The sequence below is a fragment of the Lissotriton helveticus genome, chromosome 2_1 (genome assembly GCF_964261635.1).
Source record: "Lissotriton helveticus chromosome 2_1, aLisHel1.1, whole genome shotgun sequence".
Taxonomy (NCBI): Eukaryota; Metazoa; Chordata; class Amphibia; order Caudata; family Salamandridae; genus Lissotriton; species Lissotriton helveticus.
Genome location: NC_136059.1, coordinates 652,443,501 through 652,467,518, shown reverse-complemented (window position 1 = coordinate 652,467,518; position 24,018 = coordinate 652,443,501).

Genomic DNA, 24,018 nt, shown 5'->3' with positions numbered 1-24,018 from the left:
TATTTGGAAAAATGTTTCTATTCCTGATGACCAGAAGAAAGTAAATGCTCCAAAAGTGGACTGCAGGATTTGTCACACTGTCCTGTCATGGGGTGACCCCACTAAGAAATATTCTTTTGGTAACTCCACAATGATTCGCCATGTGGAGAGAAGGCACCCCTAGAATTTTGCCCGGGAAGGTGTCAGGGCTGTAAATGTAAATGTAAATGTAGTTGAGCTTATATAGCGCACAGCTACCCGCAGTGGGTTTCCCGGCGCTTGCTTAGGGAACCCTTCCTGGTATTCCCCTGTGAGATAGCAGGGTATCCACAAGGTGAAAGTCAGGCATCCCGCCGCGAGGGGCCGTTGTGGAGATTAAGCAAGCTATTGGCCAGAGTCGCAGAGTGTGAACCCGTGAGTCGAGGAGGCACCGGGGCGAGAATTATCGAGTCCGTGGAATTTTTAGCCCAAGACCCCGCCGAGGCGGGGAATTGAACCCTGGTCCAGGACCGATCTCAGCTTCCAGCTCTGCTGCCTCTAACCCCTGAGCCACACTTCTCCACAGGGCTCTGGCACGAGTGGTTCCCAGTGATGGGGCCTCTACTTCAACCGGAGGACAAACTGCATCAGGAAGGGAGCAATCACAAGAGCTGATCCCTAACATTCAGCCTGCTTTTAATAAAGGTGTTATTAAATGCAGATATTGCGATCAGCTACTTTGCTATGGGGAACAAAGTGTTCTGCTCATGGCTCGAGCATTGGAGAACCATCGCTGACGTTCCCAGCCCTAATTTTGTTTTGTTTTTTTGCTCCTGTTGAGCAGTTTCCCATTCCCTGTTTTTGTTTTTGTTCTAAAAAAAAGAAAAAAGAAGAAAAAAAGTTATTTTCAGAACTACCTCCAATTCTCATCAAAGAGCTATCAGCCTGATTCATGAAGCAAAATTGCACTCGCAAAGGGCAAGATTCTCAGAATCTTGCCTTTTGCGAGTGCAATTTTGGCATTTGGGATTCACAATCCCAAATGCAAAAATCGCTAATGAGGAATTAGCAAATATGCGAGGATTAGCATTTAAGGAATCTCTATTAGAGATTCCTTAAATGCTATTCATGACACTTGCAAAAATTGCGATTTAGCAAAATTGGGCCGCTATTTACCGAGAGGTCAGACCTCTCGGTAAATAGCAAAAACATAGAAAAATGCTTTTAAAAGCATTTTTCTAAGTTGCATGTTGCACACACACATGTCCTTTGGACATGTGTGTGCGCAACACCGGTTCAAATGGGCATTTTAGGGGTGCTACAGGGTGTCCTTTGGACACCCCTGGCACCCTTAAAATCGCTATCTGATTTGCGAGTAGCAAATTGCTACTCGCAAATAAGGGATACTCCCCATTCATTCCTATGGGCCTTTTGGCCCATAGGAATGAATGGGGAGTTATTCCTTTTTTTGCGAGTACCAAATTGCTACTCGCAAATAGAGAACATGTAGGAATCGCTATTGATTTAGCAATTCCTACATGAATGCCGTTTTGCGTGTCCTCAATAGCGAGTCGCTATGATTCGCTATTAGGGCCACGCAAAACGGCCCGTACATGAATCAGGCTGTATGTTCTTAAAAAAATGAAAAAGAGTAAGTGAAGTGGAGTGCATTGATAAATGAGAAGAAAATGAGTGAGAAAGCACAGAAAGGGACGAGAGGAGAAGGGAAGTGAAGTAGGGGGACTGAAAGAAGGTGAGTGTGGGGAAGGAGAGTGAGGAGAAGGAGAGTGAACATGGGGAATGTGGATATGCGAAGAAAATGTAGTAAAAGAACGGGAGTGTGGAAGGGTAAGAAAAGAGCAGTGATGTTTTGGAAAGACTAGAGATACAGACTGGATAAAGACAAGTAAGTGTGAGACCAGGTAATTAAGGCAGTGAAGAAACAGAGAAAGTGAAAGAAAAAATAAGAGTAGAAGACTGAAGGCCTCATTTTTGCACCTGCCTCACAGCAGGCGTAACACTGACGCAGGTCCTTTAACATGGGCCTGGTCCCATGTGAAAGGATGCATTGCTGGACTTGTGTCACTTTTGTAACACACTCCAGCAATGCATCACTTTTGCACTTACAGATACGTCAGAAATACTGACGTATCTGTAACTTCTTTCGACATAATGTGTCATACATTAAATATGATGCATGAGTAGAAGACAGAAGGTCTCATTTATGAGGCCATGCGTCACTTTTACGCCATCGGTGCGTCACTTTTTGTGACGCACTAGTGCTGTAAAAAATGCACCTTGTTGAGTCATATTTACAAAGTGACGCATCTAGGTAGATGTGTCACTTTGTAAACCCCTGCGCCACATTATACCTACATCAGGTGTAATGTATGCAAAAGGGGCTTATTGACGCAAGAAAGGGTCGTAGAGGTGACACAGTGAAATCTAAAAGATTTCACTACATCACTTTTAGGACGCCGTTGTGTCAAAATCTTGCACCTGTCTCACAGCAGGCGTAAGACTGATACAGACCCTTTCACATGGGACTTGCCCCATGTGAAAAGATGCATTGCTGGAGTAGTGTCACTTTTGTGACACACTCCAGCAATGCATCACTTTTGCGCTTACAGATACGTCAGAAATACTGATGTATCTGTAAGTACTTCTGACATAATGCGTCATAAATTAAATATGACACATGAGTAGAAGACTGAAGGCCTCATTTATGAGGCCATGCGTCACTTTTACGCCATCGGTGCGTCACTTTTTGTAATGCACCAGTGCTGTAAAAATTGCACCTTGTTGAGTCATATTTACAAAGTGATGCATCTAGGTAGATGTGTCACTTTGTAAACCCCTGCGCCACATTATACCTACGTCAGGTGTAATGTATGTAAAAGGGGCGTATTGACGCAAGAAAGGGTCGTAGAGCTGACGCAGTGAAATCTATGACATTTCACTGCGTCACTTTTAGGACGCCATTGTGTCAAAATCTTGCGCCTGCCTCACAGCAGGTGCAAGACTGATGCAAGGCCTTCCACATGGGGCTGGCCCCATGTGAAAGGATGCATTGCTGGAGTTGTGTCACTTTTGTGATACACTCCAGCAATGCATCACTTTTGCGTTTACAGATATGTCAAAAATACTGACGTATCTGTAACTACTTGCGACATAACACGTCATAAATTCAATATCACGCATGAGTAGAAGACTGAAGGCCTCATTTATGAGGCTATGCGTCACTTTTACGCCACCGATGCGTCACTTTTTGTGACGCACCAGTAGTGTAAAAAATACACCTTGTTGAGTCATATTTACAAAGTGACGCATCTAGGTAGATGCGTCACTTTGTAAACCCCTACGTCACATTATACCTGCGCCAGCTGTAATGTATGCAAAGGGTGTGTATCGACATATGGAAGGGTCGTAGAAGTGACACAGTGACATCTAAGAGATATCACTGCGTCACTTTTATGACGCTCTTGCGTCCAAATCTTGCACCTGCTTAACAGCAGCCGTAAGACTGATGCAGGCCCTTTCACATAACACTGGCCCTATGTGAAAGAATGCATTGCTGGAGTTGCATCATTTTTGTGACACATTCCAGCAATGCATCACTTTCCTCTAAACACTCCACATTATTTTTTTTACTCTATTTTTTACACTGTATTTCCCTGTGGTGCGCTCAGGGTGCGCGTACCGGAGAGCGCACCTGGGAACGCACCCAGCGCTCACCCCGCGAAATTTAAAAAAAAAACAAAAAAACGTTTTTTTGCCTGTCAGGGTCCTTCTAGGCCCACCTCAGAAAACCTAGGGGGTCAGAGGGTGTCTATTCTGCCCCTTTTTAATTATTCCCCATTTATTTTTCACCTCTTGTGTCTCTGTTCTTCAGAGTCACAAGATGGTGGACTATGCAGACCATTTAGAATGTTTACAGACACCCAAGAGCCAATTAGCTTTTGAAATTTACAACCAATTAAAATGTTTCTTTGGTTTTGAATTTGTGTGTGATGAAGTTTCATTGGTTTTTAACTAATGAAATGGTTCTCTAATGAGAGGTAAACACAGCCATTTTGTGATAGTACTCTTTGAGGTACATTTCTGAGGAATATTTGGTGTTCTATTTCTGGTGTGAAATTTGCACAGTATTATCTCTTCTACTCCTTTCTAAAAGGTGAGTTATTAATTTGTAAGGTGACTTTAAAACTTGATAAAGCTAGTTTAATATTATTTATTACTAAAAACGATAAATTAAAGTGATTTTTTTTCTGCTATTTACAGCAAGAAATTTGAAAAGAATATGAATATCTATGAGGAGACACATTCTGCAACCTTTGTTGAGGAGAGTTTGATGAGGTCTCAAATGATCCTATTAATAACACTATCCATGTAGAAGACCTTCTTTTCAGAGAAGATGGAATGGAGGATTTTAATGATAAAACATTGGATGCTCAATTATTGGAATGTTTGGACGATGTTGAGTTCCAGGAGTCATTTATGAAGAGTTGTGATGAGGAGATTCCTGATCAAATAATGCTAGAAGTACTTCTAAATTATGAAAATTATGAAGAATAAATTTATATTTATAAATTATAAATTGTTTGAGACATTTTTCTGTTATTGTACTTGAAATTTATGAGATAGTAGTGAAATAATTGTGGTATAAAGTGAGATTATAGAATAGAGTGCAACATTTCTGTATTACATAGTAAGTTTACTCACAGTTACTTCCCTTCTCCCAATATATTTTCTCCAATGTGCATTTCACATCTCTTTTTCATCTCATGCCTTCTTTCTCTCACTATTTCTCTCTAGTGTACACTATCGCCGCCATTTTTTGTATTTTCAGAATACAGAGAATTGCAATACTCCAAACGTGGAATTCAATATGTGCCATACTATATTTTGCAGAAAAGACCCCAGAATGAAGTACAATTTTGGTAATCAAACTATGATTCGGCACGTGCAGAGGAGGCACACCCAGAACTATGCCCGAAAGAGTGTCAGGGCTCTGGCACGAGAGGCTCCAAGAAATAGTGCCTCTACTTCAACTAGAGGAATAACTGCATTGGTCAGGGGGCGACCCACCGCTGCCATCCCCTGTGCTAATTTTAGTGAGAGAGGAAAAGAAAATGAGTGAGAGAGGAAAAAAAGGGACAAGAGGAGAAGGGTAGTGAAGTAGGGGGATTGAAAGAAGGTGAGTGTGTAAGTATAACTAATTTATAGGGAGTGAGCTTGATAGAAGAGGAGCGAGAGACTAAAGAGACGGACAGAATGAGACTAACAGAGAGAGAATGAGGTAAGGGGAGTGTAGAGAGAGGAAGGAAAGTAAAAGAGAAGGTCTGAAAGAAGATGAGTGTGAGAGTATGGCTCACTAATAGGGAGTGAGCATGATAGAAGAGGAGTGAGAGACTAAGAGGATGGAAAAAATGGCGGTAACACAGAGAGAGTGAGAACAGGGGAGTGAGTAAGTTAGAGGACAGAGGGATTGACAGAAGCAGTTACTGAACTGCAGAAAAGGAGTAAGGAAAGTGAAAAGAGTGAAGGAGTGAAGGATGGGAAAAGAGAGGTAAGAAAGTAAAGTATAAGGTCTGAAAGAATGTAAGTGTATGAGTATGGACGAGTTATAGGCAGTGAGCATGACAGAAGAAAAGTGAGAGACTAAAAGGATGGAGAGAATTAGGCTAACAGAAAGACATTAAAGGAAGGGAAGCGTATAACTAAGAAGACAGACAAAGAAAAAGAAGTAGTAATTGAAGTGGAGTCAGGAGAATAAAATAAGGGAATTATATAAAACAATGAATTAAAACAAAAGAAAGGAAATAAAATAAAAGAGAAGACCGCTTTTCCCTATGGTGCGCTTCAGTACCTCATTTATGAGGACATGTGTCACTTTTACGGCGCCAGTGCGTCACTTTTTGTGACGCACAAGTGGTGTAAAAATAGCACCTAGTTGAGTTATATTTACAAGTGACGCATCTAGGTAGATATGTCACTCTGTAAACCCCTGCGCCACATTATACCTGCGTGAGATGTAATGTATGCAAAGGGGGTGTATTGACACAAAGTTAGGTCGTACAAGTGACGCAGTAACATCTAAGAGATTTCACTGCGTCACTTTGAGGACACTGTTGTGTTAAAATCTTGCACCTACCTCACAGCAGGCCTAAGACTGACGCAAGCCCTTTCACATCAGGCTGGCCCCAATGTGAAAGGATGCATTTCTTCAAATTATTTTTTTTCTACAATTTTTTACACTGTTTTTCCCTGTGGTGCGCTTGAGGGCCTCATTTATGAGGCCATATGTCACTTTTACACCGCCGGTGCGTCACTTTTTGTGACGCACCAGTGGTGTAAAAATTACACCTATTTGATTTATATTTACAAAGTGACTCATCTAGGTAGATATGTTATGTTATGTTATGTTATGTTACGCACATTTGTATTGCGCACAGCTGCCCCAGCTAAGGGGCGTCCTGGCGCATGGCAGGAAATGTGCAGCCATTACCAAAAACACAACACATAAAAACAGGAGGGGATTTAAAAGAGAAAAGTTTTCAGAGCTTTGCGAAAAGCTAAGAGGTCATCTAATAGCCGCAGTTCCACAGGGAGGGAGTTCCAAAGCTCGGCTGCCCTGACCCGGAAGGATCGGCCGCCAACCCGACACAACCTGTATCGAGGGATCACGGCGAGAGCTTGGCCTCCAGATCTCAGAGAGCGGGAGGGAACATACCAAGACAGAAGATCCGCAAGTATAGGTGGACCTCCACCCCTCAAGATCTTAAACGGCAGACACAGCACCTTAAACTGGATACGTGACTTGATGGGCAGCCAGTGCAGCGATCTCAGGACACCAGAAACAGAGCTCGTTCAGGGTAAGCCAACAATGGCTCTCGCCGCGGCGTTCTGCACGCGTTGGAGGCGGATAGTCTCAGCCACATTGGTCCCTACCAGGAGAGAGCTTGCATAGTCCAGGCGAGATAGCACAGTGGCCTGGACTATCAGCTGCCTGGTGCCATGGTCAAAGAACTTCAGAATGGGATGCAGCGACCGCAAGATGCCAGAACAGCAGGCCGCGATTTTCTTCGAACGGCCCACAAAACTAAGAGCAGGATCCATCCAAACTCCCAAATTCTTTAGTTCAGTGACCGGGCGGGGGACCGGCCCCAGTTCAACGGGCCACCACTTGTCCCCCCAAAGTTCCGCCTTCCTACCGACGATCATGATCTATGTTTTCTTTGCGTTGAGCTGGAGACAGTTGTTCTTCATCCAGCTTGCCACCGCCCTAAGACCACTCTGAAACCTGGGGGCGTCACTTTGTAAACCCCTGCGCCACATTATACCTGCGTGAGATGTAATGTATGCAAAGGGGGCGTATTGACGCAAATAAAATTCATAGAAGTAACACAGTGAAATCTCTAAGATTTCACTGCGTCACTTTTAGGACGCTGTAGTGTCAAAATCTTGCATCTGCCTCACAGAGAAGGAGTTAGTGAAGTGGAGTAAGGAGAGTAATGGAAGGGAAAAGAGTAAAGGAATGAAGGGAAGGAAGAGAGAGGAAGGAAAGTAAAGGAAAAGGTCTGAAAGAAGGTGAGTGTGAGAGAGGAGTGAGGCAAGCGCAATAAGGGAACAGAGGTGTGGGAGCATCAGTGAAGAGTAGTAAGGTTAAGGAAAATAGTATAGAGAAAATAAATATTCTACATCAAACTTACCTTATAAGTAATATCAATTTAGTTTGATATTTTCATTTTAATTTATATCTGTGAAAGACAAAACAAAATATGTTACTATATTTATAATTTATATTTTACAATACAAGAGACAAAGTAGGAGATTAACAAGGGTAAGTGAGGGTGAGTGAAATGCAGGAAGTTTGATGAAAAAGGAAAAATAAAGAGAGAATAAAAACAAGTGAGCTTGAGACAAACGAAGTAAAGGAGTGAGAATATACAACTAGTAAAGGAAAGAGTGACACAAAGGAACTGAGTAAGAGAGTAAAGCAAGGTAAGGAAAGGAGTGTGGGTCATTTTTAGGGAGTAAGCATGACGGAAGAGGAGAGATAGATTGAGAGGATCCAGAGACTGAAGCTAAGAAACAGGCTGTGATGGAAAGGGAGTGAGGATGTGAGAGGATATAGGAAGTGAGAAAAGAAGTGAGTGAAGTGTAATAAGGTTAATGAGAGAAGGAGCATTATTGAGGGAATGAAGAAAAGAAACAAAGGGAAGGGGAGTGAAGTAGAGTGACTGACAGCTTGAAATTGATGGATGGGAGAGACGTAATGAGCCGTGAAGGAGTGGTTAATGAGAATAAGTGTGGAAAATGGAATAAAGGAAGTGAGGTGAGGGAGAGTCAAAAAATGCAAGCAAGGGTAAGTTAAGAAAAGTGATAGAGGGTGGAAATAGGTAAGTGAGTATAAGAGAACGGGATAATATTATATATTTAATAATACAAAATACAAAATAATTTCAACAACATGTTAAATGGTTTATTTTTGGTGTTCGCAGAATATATTGAATTTCACTTAAAACAGTGACTTCAAAAGTACTCATCATATAACAGCGGGCAAAAAAAAACCACAATCACAATGATTGTGTTTAAAAAACCCATTAAATAATTACTTAAATAATGTAATTTTTTAAAAACCATATCTAAACTCACTTTTGATCCATCCACTTTTCCACGAGGCCAAATAGTATATGGAAAGTCCTTTTTTATGGAAATTAGTCCACTGTTTTCGTAATGTCTCATTTACCCGACTTTCTGAAAGAAAAGCTCCAACATCTTTCACGTTATGAAACAAGAGTTTTACTTCCATCTCTAGTTTACATTTAATAAATAATTTCTATAATACTCACAGCACACTTTATATAATAAACATATACTATCTCTATGAGAACTACATGTTTTTTATTACCTTCATCACTCTCATTCAGAAAGTAATTTTGAAGAGTAAACTAAGTTATATTAACTGCTGCAATCTTCATAGGTCAATTATCTTCCCTAAAATTTCGGTTGTAAGAACACCAGGTAAGAATTTAATAAGTCAGAAGGCAAACGTTGTTTGAAAGTCAAATGAGTATCATTACAGAGATGCCAACCTTTTTTACATCTATACTACTATAATAAAGGAAGAACTTTCAGCCTTTGAGGCGGGTAAACTCGGGAACCACAGCGCCAATCCACACACCCGATACTACGTTGGAATCGTCAGGGTGTGTAGATGGTTATAGGCTATATATTTTTTTTTTTTAAACGCTATTTAAAAAATTTACAGTAAAAAAAAAAAGTAGTCCCTCCGAAGTAGCGCCGGCCGCGACGTGCGTGCTCACGTCCAGAGTGCGGGGAGGAGCGGCGTCCAGGAGCGTGACGAGGAGCGGCGGACATGGCGCGGGGGAGGAGCGGTGATGTGAGGAGCAGCGGACAGGCCAGCGGCGGTGCAAGCAGCAGACAATCTGGATGAGCCGCGGCTGAGGTAAGGGAGCGGCGGACATGGCGCAGGGGAGGAGCGCTGACGTGAGGAGCAGCGGACAGGCCAGCGGCGGTGCGAGCAGCAGATAAGCGGGAGGAGCGGCGGCTGAGGTAAGGGGACCCATGTCGGGGCAGGCGGGGGACGGGCTGGGCGGGGGATGGGCTGGGCGGGGGCCCGGGCTGCAGGAGAAAAGAGAATGATCCCGTGTTTTTATGGTGAAACAGCAATCATTAACACACCTCTAGGCCAAAAAGATTAGCTATGATGTAAGCTTACCCAGCCAATGTACACTCTGTAGAACGGATTGGTCAGCTGTACACCTCTGCAAAGAAGAACAGACATATTTAAAGCAGTATATCAGCAGCGGACAGGCCGGAGGAGCGGAGGCTGAGGTAAGGGGACCCATGTCGGGGCAGGCGGGGGTCGGGGCAGGCGGGGGTCGGGGCAGGCGGGGGATGGGCCGGGCGGGGGCCGGGCTGCTGGACAATGTCGGAGCGGGCGGGGGTCGGGGAAGCCTGTTGCTCCCGGACAACGTCAGGACGGGCTGCTAGTTTTAAATAAACTGTGTGATGTCCTGATGTTGTTTAAGGACCATCATGGTAAATAAGTGCTGCAGTTGTAAAGGTTCTTCCTGAAATTGATAATTGAGAAGCCACAAAATTTTTTATTAATGTAGTCAATTTTGTCCCATCAGGTCTACATCGTTGGAACATTAAAATAACATACTGTCCATATCTTATTAAAAATAAAGTTGATAACATTTCAGATTTACATTGACTACACACCATGTTTTGATTTGCTGCTCTAGCTAGATTATGAAAAGACAGAAAGAAAATCTCCAACATCTTTCACGTTATGAAACAAGAGTTTTACTTCCATCTCTAGTTTACATTTAATAAATAATTCCTATAATACTCACAGCACACTTTATATAATAAACATATACTATCTCTATGAGAACTACATGTTTTTTATTACCTTCATCACTCTCATTCAGAAAGTAATTTTGAAGAGTAAACTAAGTTATATTAACTGCTGCAATCTTCATAAGTCAATTACCTTCCATAAAATTTCGGTTGTAAGAACACCAGGTAAGAATTTAATAAGTCAGAAGGCAAACGTTGTTTGAAAGTCAATTGAGTATCATTACAGATATGCCAACCTTTTTTTACATTTTAAATAAACTGTGTAATGTCCTGATGTTGTTGAAGGACCATCATGGTAAATAATTGCTGCAGTTGTAAAGGTTCTTCCTGAAATTGATAATTGAGAAGCCACAACATTTTTAATTAATGTAGTCAATTTAGTCCAATCAGGTCTACATCGTTGGAACATTAAAATTACATACTGTCCATATCTTATTAAAAATAAAGTAGTTAACATTTCAGATTTACATTGACTACACACCATGTTTTGATTTGCTGCTCTTACTAGATTATTAAAAGACACTGATTTGCAGTCTGGTAAAGTCAAATATATAAATCTTTCAGTGTCTACTGTAGTACTACTTGAAAAGGAGCAATTGTCACAATCATGTTGCCATTTATAAGAAAGGCCAAAAAGATTTTCCACATCTACTCCTTCATCTTGTAAAACAACAAGCATATACATTAGAAATTCCTGACATTCTTGCTGAATATTCTGTGAAAATTGATTTAGACCAGAACATATGTCTAAGACCTTTTGAATTTCAGAAACACTTTGTATTTTTGTTCTATCACTGGTACATTTCCCAAACACAGAATTTAATAAACAACAAAGTGTTTGATCACGATTCTCAGCAATCTGTTCTTTTACAGTTTGGAGAAAGAAAACAACATTAACCACTAAATTAGCATAGCAGTTGACACCAGAACTATTTTCAAACTGAAATCCAACAACATCTTTAACTGAATCCATTTACTTTCTGCTTACAATTACTGGTTCATCTACTTTTTTTCTTTTTGCTACAACTTCACTACAATTTTTCTCATTTCTTCTTTTTCGGCCAACCACACGCTTTTCAAACAGAGGATATTGAGGTAAATTTGGAGCATACTCTCTTCTTAACCTATTATATTCTTTTACACAATTTAGATCTGCATTAATCTTTGTCTCATCAAAATCAATCAAGTACAATCCAGATAAAGTTCTCACTCGAGATAAAGCAACATGTGCCATGCCCTCCTTGAACACATAATTTCCAATATTCACCAAAGCAGTATCAACACTTAAACCTTGAGATTTATGAATAGTTACTGCATATGCTAAAGAAACAGGAAACTGTTTTCTGCGGACATATAAATCTTTCACTAGCAAAAAGCGAGCAGAACAACGAGTGATTTGTTGTACTTCTTCAATACCATCAAATTTAATTTTTATAATTTCAATTCCATCTCTATTTCGGTAAGTCACAAAATCTACAACATGACCCATTGCTCCATTTACTAAACCTCTTTCCACATGTACATTACGTCGTAAAATTATACGACAATTTAAAGATGCATACAGAGTCTTTTCCATACCAGCAGTTTTGGATATTGTCTTCTCTAAAGAATCCAATTTTGTTTTCAATTTTTCTGACAAAATAATAGTGGCTCCTTCATGTTCTATTTTATCAATAGCTTCCAGTTTCACAATCTCTTGATTTACCAACTTTAACATTTTGCTGTTGAAGATTGAACATTCTTGCAGAGTTGCCATCAAGCATATGACAGACTTGTTTTCAGGAATTTTCTTAAAAATATTCTCTGGAAGAATATTTTCTTTGGAAACAAATTTGAAATTAATCGTGCATGTAACGCTTCTTTGCCATGCTCAGCTAGTTTTCCAATTCTTTCATCTTGTAGAATATTTTTATAATCTTCATCCTTTGCCTGTGGCATATTTTGAAGCAGTTCTGCATATTTGAAATTTAGCCATATGTTACCATTTCCAATGCTTCCTAAACACTTCCTGGTATCTTCATGCGTAAGCATTTTAAACACTGGCTGTCCTTTCACTGGAGTTAGTTGCAGTAAATCTCCAAAAACAATGATATGTTTTCCTCCAAATAACACATCATAGTCTGTTTTAAGAGTTTCTTGCATTCTTAAATTCACAAAAGCAAGCATTACATTTCATACCATGCTTACTTCATCAATGATAAGAAGTTTCATTTTCTTTAGTACTCTTGAAACTTCACAACAAGCTTCTCCAGATAGCTTGTGGTATTGTAATTTGTTATCATGCTCCACTGGCAGCATCAATAACCGGTGTAAAGTAATTACTTTAATGTTGTGTGCAGCCAACCCAGTTGGAGCAGTAACAACACAAGAGAGCGATGATTCCGTTGTTTTCTGCAAATATGTTGCAATCACTTTAATCAGGAAACTTTTCCCAGTTCCTGCTTCTCCACTGACACATAGTCGGATAGGCACAAATGATGTACATGAGCACTCTTTTTTCTCATGTGATAAACCATGCTCAATTTGTTGTGTGACTTTGTCATATATTTGTCTCTGCTCAATGTTTAGTTCTTTTTCCAAATCTTCTAAGTCAACTCCATCCTCCTGACCTTATTCCATGGCTCTTTCAACTTCATCCATGGTAGTAGCAGCTTCATTTTGTATAATTGATCCTCCTAGTGGATCCTGACTCAATGAAGCAGATCTCTGACTGTCTTGAGAACTGTCTCTAACAATCTCTGCTGCAATTGTAGCTTCTTGCTGTATTTCCTCGTTTAACATTTGCAGATAACTTGAAAAAACAAGACATTCTATGGTATCTTTGGTTGCATTGAACGAATCTTCATAAGTAAGAAAATCTCCAAGTAGTTCCTCTTCTCTACGCCAAGGTTTAAAGAGTTGCAAAAGAGATAAGTAATAAAATTCTCTTTTGTCAGGAGAATCACAACTCAATTTTCGATGATTAATCAAATGGCCTTTTCTTTGTTTTACTAAACAGCCTTCACATCCAATTACAGCATATACACCTTTATTGATGTCTTCTGTGACGTTCCTTTTAAAAGTGTAGGTTTGCAGAACTTCATAGAGACAAGCGTTCTCAAGGTGAGTACTTCTATTTGGATAGTATGTATCCAACATGTTTGTCTTCAAAATATCTGTACTGTCTGGTTCTTTCTCCGCCAAATACTCAATTTCTTGTACAGATTTTAAAACACGGTTTCGTGTTGCAGCAAGACCTAGACTCACCCAAATGATGGTTCTAGATTTGGCATATAGACTTGCTGATGACAACCGATCAGAACATTCATACGCTCCAATTTCTCGATGCGACAACATCTTTAGACTGTAACTGTATAATTTCTTGCTTAGACTCTTTTCATGTGAAATTTCATCCCACATTTCCTTCAGTTCCGTCTTTTCTGATTTTGTGATGTAAGACGTCACATATCGAGCCACAGCAATAGAGTTGTCAGCCACATATTGAATATCCATGTTAGCATTCCACATGGATAAAATGACTGGGTTGCAGTCATTTATGAATTTGGATTCCTCATTTCTTCTTAGGTTGTATGTATTTTTGGGTGATTTTCTTGTCACAGTATGTCAAAGAGAAGACATAAAATTGTTGACTCTTCCTTTCGATGTTACTGGACATGGAAATGCAAAACGACATTTCGTGTAGAACTTGTCCTTGGATTTGTATTTTCGACGACAGTATTTCCCACAACGATGGGTTAGGAAGCGTAAAACTTGATGTCTTACATTGTTTTCTTCTGTACTTTTCGGAAAAGCACATGTAGAATACTGCTCAATGAAACTCATCACTTTCTCATCTGAATCTGTTCCAAATGTTGGTGCATCTTTAATCCATAGCAGCATATATATACGAGGAGCACCTCTTGTTTGATACTCCTTTCCCCAAAAGAAATCCAACACCTCTCCAAGCGGAGGATTTTTTTTGTTTGTAATAAAAGACATCATAGCTTCAAACCTATGATTGAAATACCTGCATACATTAACTGGATCCAAAGAGCACAGTTGTCTAGGTGTCTTATATTCAATATTTTCAATGTTTTTATTTACCTCTCGTAGAAATTCAAGTAAGTCTTCCCAAGCATACTCAGCACAGCTAAGAGTGAGGAACCATGTAGGAGTTCCTAAGTTTCTTAGCATACATTTCAATTCCCCATGACGACGGTACCAATACTCGTTAGTACCACGCTGACATGCCATGAGATTAATTAGCTGAGATTCCAAAACAATGTCTTGCATTTTCACTTTATCCATAAAGTCCCTTGCCGAAACTTTTTGCAGATGTGCTCCACTTTTCAATATATGGTTTACAGCATAGGAAAGTCCAGACAAGTCACTCTCAAACAGTAGATGGAACAAATATGGAATGCATTGACGAAACCTTGGATCTTCTGCATATAATCTTGAAGTCCGGTATTCAGATGCAGGAATTTGAACAGGTCGGTCGTCATATCGTCCACCTTCACCTGTTGGAAATAACTGTGGAAAGCAACGAGCTTCTAAACTTTCTTCCCATACACTAATGGGACTTCCTTCGGCTTTTTTCATCTGAAACAAGTCAAAAGCATTCCCCATTACTTCTTTGGAATGCAATGGATGAACACTATAATGTTCGTAAATTTCTTCACTTCTAGAGACATCAATTTTTTCTATTTGTCCAGCAGAGACATCAGTGTCGTCTTGTACAGTTGTTTCCTCATCTCCCACATACACATTTTTATAGTACTGATTATTTTTTACCAGATACAACGTTGCCTTCTTGACTTTCCTAACATCCACTAATTCTTGCCAGATTTTCTTACTTTTTGTCGGAACACCATTAACTAGAATAACCAGAGGTTCCTCTTCTACTTTTTCAACACCAATGGTATCAATATTTTTCTTAAAATCTAGAGGCAAATAAACAACTCTTCCCTTTAATCCTCTCTGTAAATCTGAAGGAGGCAATTTCCCTGTCTTAGGCTCCATGCGAACAATAGCCTGAAAAGGATGCACACATTGAATCAGAATAGACTCATAGGTATTTAAATCCATCAATTCAGAAGGAATGTCTACCAACTCCAGATTATTATAAACAGCTCTAGCAGGCATTTTATTTTCATTTAATTTATTATAGCAATATTTACAAATACGTTGATCAGAGCCCAAATCAAAACAATTTTCAACCAACAAATAAGTTGCAAAATCCTTCCACTCATTATTATTTATCTTTTCGCTTTTTACATATAAATCAACTAACCAAGTCTGATGCTTATAATGAGTACGTCGACAACAAACACAAGAAAAATTAGGCCTTTCACTTGAATTGACCTTAAATTTTATAATTTCATTTTCAAATTTTTCTGTACTTAAAATCTCTACAGTCTCTTCTACATTACCTTCCATTACTGTATCAATTTCTGCACTAACCTCTTTTTCACCAAAGTAACAAAACTCAATTTCATCACAAATGTTTTTGGCATCTAATTCAGTTCCATGCAAAAGAACACTGTTTAACTGCTTTAGTTTAAGTGCTGGACTTTTTGCATAGTACAACCTTCTCACTAATTTCCTCACTTTATTATGATGCATTGCTAACATCCTAAAATGGTGAAAAACACTCTGACATACTCTTCTTGAAAGACAAGCCAGTGAATGCCCTTGCAAACCTGTCTTTTCTCTCACTCTACAAGGATCTAACTCTTGTAAAATTTTCATTTTTTGTTTCACAGTTTTCTTAGTATATGTCCGTAAGAAAGTGTGAAACAAATCAATTGATTCCTTTCGGACACTACAAATACTACTACAATTCCATGTATACACTGGAGCCTTAGGACATCTCCCTAAAATTTCATCAGCTAACACCTCTTCTGTATTTCTAGGCACAATCTCTTCTTTTTCAACCGGACAAACATCCTTCACCTCATATGCTCGACCACTGGTGTCAACTGCATGCACCAAATCATTATCCTGAAAGTAACTTTCTTCATTAAAAAATGGCTCAGAACTTGAACTATGCTTCCATTCTCCAGAAAAAACATCACAAAAATGAGTTCGATTAATTACTCTCCTCCACTTACATTTTGATTTAAACACATTAATTATCGTATCAAGTGTACGAATTCTATTCATTACTAAACAAAACAATTTATTTTTCACTTTAAATGTTTTTTTCTTGTAAAAAGCTGTCTTTTGTTTATAACTTTTTATATTTTTTAATAAATTCAATATAATCCTGTTGTAAAACATTCGTCTACGAATGTCAGAAAATTGTTTGCTTCTTCTATTGATTTTCAAAATATTGTCTCCTTGTACACGTCTAAGAATTGTAGAAGGACATCCTGTCTTTTTTTAAACTACACGAGTTTCAGTAGTTTAATTTAAAACACTTTTTTTTGCTTCAAATTTAAATAATTTCCTAAGAAAATTTGTACTTTGCTTACCAGGAGCATTTTTCTTTTTCTCTGAAGATTTTATTTTGGTTGGTTCTTGATTTTCTTTTTCCTTAGACCTTAATTTTCTCTTATAATTTTTGTCTCTCCTTCTTTTAGAAGGCATCTTTCTCTTTGTTTGTATAGATGATTGTAATCTGTGGAAAACAAAAAATAACATATTATAGACCACTACAAACATATTACATAGCAATTATAATAAGTAAACAATATAAACACTAGTATATAACAAAACGCTAATTAAATTACATGTGCTTTGCTTTCTGTCAAAAACGATTAACTAATTAATTTTTATGTCTTGTTTATATATAGGTGGTCTGGTTTTGGCCTGTAGATACAGAGAAATATTTAGTGCAGAGACACACATAGTGCTTGCACAGACATAGATGATAGATGATAGATTACTTGTAATATCGTGCACATGTGCCTCAGATCACACCAAATCTATTGCATTTTCAATGCTTGTTTACCTTGCTTCCATCAAGAAAGCAGTCAGATGCGTCACAGATTTGCCATAAATTTAGAATGTTAGCACTCTAATTGCTCATTATTTCAAGCTTCACTCACAGTGTAATCTTAGACAGATTAATTGTTTTTTAGATATAATGTACCATGTCTGTCACTGCCAACAGTATGTGTGACACCGAGGGCGAGATCTATTACATTTTCAATGCTTGTTTAGTTTGATTCCATCAAGAAAGCATTCAGATGTGTCACACATTTGCCATAAATTCTGAATGTTTGACATTAATACTGGTCCAGAGATAGTGTAAAGGTTTCATTGGGATATTTACAAACCGCTTGCACAATGTTAGATATAATTTACTAATTTATGTTATATCTTCTTAATATGTAGGTGGCCTGTTTTTGACCTGTAGATACAGAGAAATAATTTGTGCAGAGACACACATACTGCTTCCACTGACAGAGATGGTACATTACATGTAATATCATGGACAAGTGCCTAAAATCACATCAAATCTATTGCATTTTCAATGCTTGTTTACTTAGGTTCCATCAACAAGACATTCAGATGTGTCACACATTTGCCATAAATTTTCAATGTTTGATATTAATGCTGGTCCAGAAATAGTGTAAAGGTTTCATTGGCATACTTACAAACCGCTTCCACAATGTTAAATATTATTTATTATTTAATGTTATGTCTTGTTTATAGATAGGTTGTCTGTTTTTCGCCTGAAAATAATTTGAAATAATATCAGCAGAAACGTATATACTGCTTGCAGACAAAGAGATGGTAGATTACATGTAATATGGTGCACATGTGCCTAATATCACACCAAATCTATTGTATTTCCAATGCTTGTTTACTTTAGTTCCATCAAGAAGGCATTCAGATGTGTCACACATTTGCCATATATAAATGTTAGCACTCTAATTGTTCATTATAGCAAGCTTCACTCACAGTGTGATTTTAGACAGATTAATAAAATTGTAGTTATAATGTACCATGTCTATCCCTGCCAACAGTATATGTGACTCTGCCTAACATCACAATAATAGGTGAATCAAGCTTCAGTCACAGAGTGATCTTAGGCACATAATCAGAATGTTAGATATAATGCACCATGTCTGTCTCTGCCAACAGTATGTGTGACTCTGCTTAAGATCACAGTGATGGGTGAAAGAAGCTTCACTCACAGTGTGATCTTAGGCACATGATCAGAATGTTAGATATAATGTACCATGTCTGTCTCTGCAAGCAGTATGTGTGTCTCTACTCATATTATTTCACTTTCTCTACAGACGAAAAACAGGCCACCTATATATAAGCAACACATAACATTAATGTATCATTACATGTAACATCCTGCTAATCTGCCTAAGATCACACTGTGAGTGAAGCTTAATTCACCCATCAGTGTGATCTTACGAACATGTCCACAATATTAATATATATAAGGTAGACTCTCACAATTTTAACATCTCTCACAGCATTGGTGGGAAAATGCATAAACACACAACTATGTCAAAGATTATATGTTTCTATTTTTTTGTATATTCTATCTCAATTTATACCATTTAAAAAAATAATTTCCAGCAATGCATCCTTTCACATGGGACAATCCCATGACCTTACCAATGTAATGTGAGAGATGTTAACATTGTGAGAGCCTACCTTATAAACACACAGCTATGTCAAAGATTGTGCACACAGCTTGTAAATATACACCCAGACAAGAATATGGAATGCCATGAGAGATCTTATAACTGTGAGAGTCTACCTTATAAACACACAGCTATGTCAAATATTGCTTTGTCTGCCTGCATATTTACAAGCTGCGTGCACAATCTTTGACATAGCTGTGTGCTTATGCATCTCCCCACCATTTCATATGGTTTTCTATCTGCTATTCCTATCCCTCTCCAGACATTCACTCCTTCCACCCATGCTACAGGTTGCACAATGTACTTTAAAAAAAATGACCATATTTACAACTCCAATGAAACCATCACACAATTTCTATACCAGCATTGAATCCAAGCATAAAAAACAATTTATAAAGAAGTCTACCTTATAAATACACAGCTATGTCAAAGATTGCGGACGCAGCTTGTAAATATGTCTCTCTTTTTTTGTATATTCTATCTCAATTTATGCCATTTAAAAGAATAATTTCCAGCAATGCATCCTTTCACATGGGGCAAGCTCTATGTGAAAGGGCCTGCGTCAGTCTTACACCTGCTGTGAGGCAGGTGCAAAATTTTGACACAAAAGCGTCCTAAAAGTGACGCAGTGAAATCTCATAAATTTCACTGCGTCATTTGTACAACCCTTCTTTGAGTCAATACGCCCACTTTGCATACACTACACCTGACGCACATATAATATGGCACAGGGCTTTACAAAGTGACGCATCTACCTAAATGCGTCACTTTGTAAATATAACTCAACAAGGTGCAATTTTTACATCACTGCTGTGTCACAAAAAGTGACGCACCGGCGGCATAAAAGTGACGCATGGCCTCATAAATGAGGCCCTCAAGCGCACCACAGGTAAAAACAGTGTACAAAATGGTAGAAAAAATAATAATTTCCAGAAATGCATCCTTTCACATGGGACAATCCCATGACCTTACCTTATGTAATGTGAGAGATGTTAACATTGTGAGAGTCTACCTTATAAACACACATCTATGTCAAAGATTGTGCACACAGCTTGTAAATACACACACAGACAATAATATGAAATGCCGTGAGAGATCTTATAACTGTGAGAGTCTACCGTATAAACACACAGCTATGTCAATGATTGCTTTGTCTGCCTGCATATTTACAAGCTGCGTGCACAATCTTTGACTTAGCTGTGTGCTTATGCATCTCCCCACCATTTCATATGGTTTTCTATCTGCTATTCCTATCCCTCTCCAGACATTCACTCCTTCCACCCATGCTACAGGTTGCACAATGTGCTTCAAAAAAAATGACCATATTTACAACTCCAATGAAACCATCACACAATTTCTAAACCAGCATTGAATCCAAGCATAAAAAACAATTTATAAAAAAGACTACCTTATTAACACACAGCTAACATTATAGAAAAAGGTAAAAATATCATTCCTTAAATCACAGAAACACACACTATGATACTTGTAAAAAATCTTTATACTCTCTATCTTTTTTAAAAGATTAATTACTCACCTTTAAAAATGGTTTGGAAGATGTCAAACAGTGTCAGTCACAGTCAACAGATATTCTTATGCAGAATCTCTGAACAATACTTCCTTCACTGAGAGCCTTTCAATAATGGCACAGATTCTTTCTGATTTCAGAGCCATATTCTGGCACATAGCCAATTAAAATTATACCCCCCAAATTCAAAACCAAACTACACATTTTAATTGGTTGAAGATTTCAAGACTTTAAAACTCACATAACATTCACCCATCCCCCCAGTGCTCATTCACCAAGTAACCATGGTAACTCCCTCTAAAACCAACACAGAGTTCACAAGTTCATTTTACTATGTTGCAAAAAATCCATCAAGCCTGCTTGACCTCTCAATCCACTAGCTAATAAAATGCAATGTTTCTTTAAATGACTTTTTCTCAACCATTGAAATGACTTCTTACAACAACAAAAAACATGCAGCCTAATTTTCAGTGGAGATTTTTAAGAAAGCTCCAATCATATCTACTTATTCATCTGCACTGATTCTCAAACACTTTTTTCTCATAATCAAACTGCCATTTCATTTCCACAACTCATCTGACTAGAAGCACACCTACCTTCACACACCTATCTTCAAAATGACAAACGTCTGGTTTGTGGGGCATAGCTATGTCCACTGGGCTCAAAAATATGCAACTAACAGAGGTATTTACAACCTTGATTTACCAAATGTAGACATTGTATGGATTGGACAAAGAGGATTAAGAAGTCACTAATTGATATCATTGGTAAAATCCTTTATGCATTTACCACACCCTGACCTTATAATTGTGCACTGTGGTGAAAATGATTTAGGCACATTGAGTGGGGTAGGTCTGGAAATTCTTTTAAAGGACATCTTTGGGCAATTGATGTCACTTTTTCCAAATACTGCCTTGGTATTCTCTAATATATGCCAAAGGCAAAAATGGAACTGGACCAACCAATTTTGTCCACAGATTGAGAAAGCAAGGAAACATGTAAATAAATCTGTTTCTGCTTACATGAGAGACTATGGCATGGGTTCCATTTACTACAACAACTTGCGTTACAACATGTAAGACATCTATAGGAGAGATGGTGTTCATTATACAGATGAGGGGAATAGAGTTTTCCTCTTGAATATAAGACTCTGCATTGGTACCTACTTGTAGGTACAAAAAACAACCACTTAACACAACAGCTCTTTTCAGAGCTCACTTACCACTAAACACTCTACATTATTTTTTTACTCTATTTTTTTACATTGTTTTTCCCCGTGGTGCGCTCCCGGGTTCGCGTACCGGAGAGCGCACTGATGAGCGCAGCCAGCGCTTACCCCGTGAAAAGGGCCCACCTCAGAAAAACTACGGAGTCAGGGGGTGTCTACTCTGCCCCCTTTTAATTATATCCCCCTTTCTTTTTTCACCTCTTGTGTCTCGATTCTACCGAGACACAAGATGGCGGACTCCCCAGACTGTTTAGAATGTTGACAGACACCCGACACCCAATCAGCTTTCTGCTCGCGCACTCCCGTAGCGCGCCGGGTGCGCTCCCCGGTACGCGCACCCGGGAGCGCTCGGAGCACGCCTATTGATATATATGTGTTTTTGAAGTTAATTTTCAAAAGAACCACCGGAGCAATTTTCAGCAAACATAGCAAAGGCACATCTGCGTACCAGTCCCTACAATTTTGCCAAGTTTGGCGTAATTCCGTTCAGCGGTTCAGGCTGTAGACTTGTCAGACCGTCCTATGGAAATTAACATGGGAAAAACACGTTTTGGGACCCTCCTTTTTTCTCAGCCCCCACTGCATGAATCCCCCCGAAACTTTCAGGGAAGGAGCGCCGCGGAGCTGGCCAAAAGTTTAGAAAATTTCACACAAATTCCTCAACCGGCGCCAGAGTTATTCCCAATAGAATGTTACGGATTTCCAATGGAAAACAATCCTACCTATAACTACCTACTGGCAACCGCCAGTAGGTAATATATATATATATATATATATATATATATATATATATATTAAGAAGAAGCATAAGCGTTTCTCCGTTTCTAGAGCCCCAGGTCCTTCAGGGCGGCCTCACTACATGGGCACGGAGCAGCCCAAGCAGCCCACAAACATCACACTGACAAGAAAACAATGTGAGGCCCAATACCTTGACAGTTTGCTTTATTTCGAGAGTCTTTTCAAAGCGCCTGTTTCCCTTTTGTCCAACGTTTCAGCTTGTTGCCTTGATCACGGACAGGAACACAAGCGCCCAGGTGCGCTCGGGCGATATTTAACAGGTCTTATCACGTGACTGCATCTTCCAGCACTACCGTTCCCATAGTGCATTCTGCATGTTTGTCAATGATATGCTGGCAATCCAGAGATGTTTTTCTACCCCAGAAGTAATGTCTGTTGCACAAGCACTGGTATCTTCAAGGAATCGGTTTTCAAGCAGGCAGGTGAGTTTAATCCACGTCGCAAGTGTTCTTTAAAATATTTGACTCACGGAAAAGCGGCATCTGTCAGGCACCATTAAAGAGGAAATCATCCCCCGTTAAATCCCTTCCAAGCGCCATTCCTTTTTACTAAGTAGCATCCCTTCGTAGGTTAGAAGGCGCAAGTGAGCCAGGCTCCTCAGTCAACATTAAGAAGAAGCATAAGCGTTTCACCGTTTCCGGAGCCCCAGGCCCTTCAGGGCGGCCTCACTACATGGGCACGGAGCAGCCCACAAACATCACACTGACAAGAAAACAATGTGAGGCCCAATACCTTGACAGTTTGCTTTATTTCGAGAGTCTTTTCAAGGCGCCTGTTTCCCTTTTGTCCAACGTTTCAGCTTGTTGCCTTGATCACGGACAGGAACACAAGCGCCCAGGTTCGCTTGGGCGATATTTAACAGGTGTATCACGTGACTGCATCTTCCAGCACTACCGTTACCATAGTGCATTGTGCATGTTTGTCAATGATATGCTGGCAATCCAGAGATGTTTTTCTACCCCAGAGGTAATGTCTGTTGCACAAGCACTGGTATCTTCAATGAATCGGTTTTCAAGTAGGCAGGTGAATTTAATCCACGTCGCAAGTGTTCTTTAAAATATTTAGTTTATTTGGTTAGAGGAGGCAGACCTGGAAGCAGAGGTCAGCCCGGGACCAGGGTTCAATTCCCGGCTCGGCGGGGTCTTGAGTCCTAAAATGTCCATGGACTCGACAATTCTCGTTCCAGTGCCTACTCGATTCACGGGTTCACACTCTGCGACTCTGGGCAATAGCTTGCTTAATCTCCACAACGGCCCCTCGTGGCGGGATGCCTGGCTTTCACCTTGCGGATACCCTGCCGGGGTTATCTCACAGGGGAATACCAGGACGGGTTCCCTAAGCAAGCGCTTAGAAACCGCTTGGTGATTTGCGCTATATAAATTCCTGTACATTTACATTTACATTTACATTTACATTTATATATATATATATATATATATATCACCAACACCTCCTCCAAAAGAAAGAGCTGGGGCCTCATGGGGGACTGTTTCAGAAGAACTTTAATTATGAAAAAT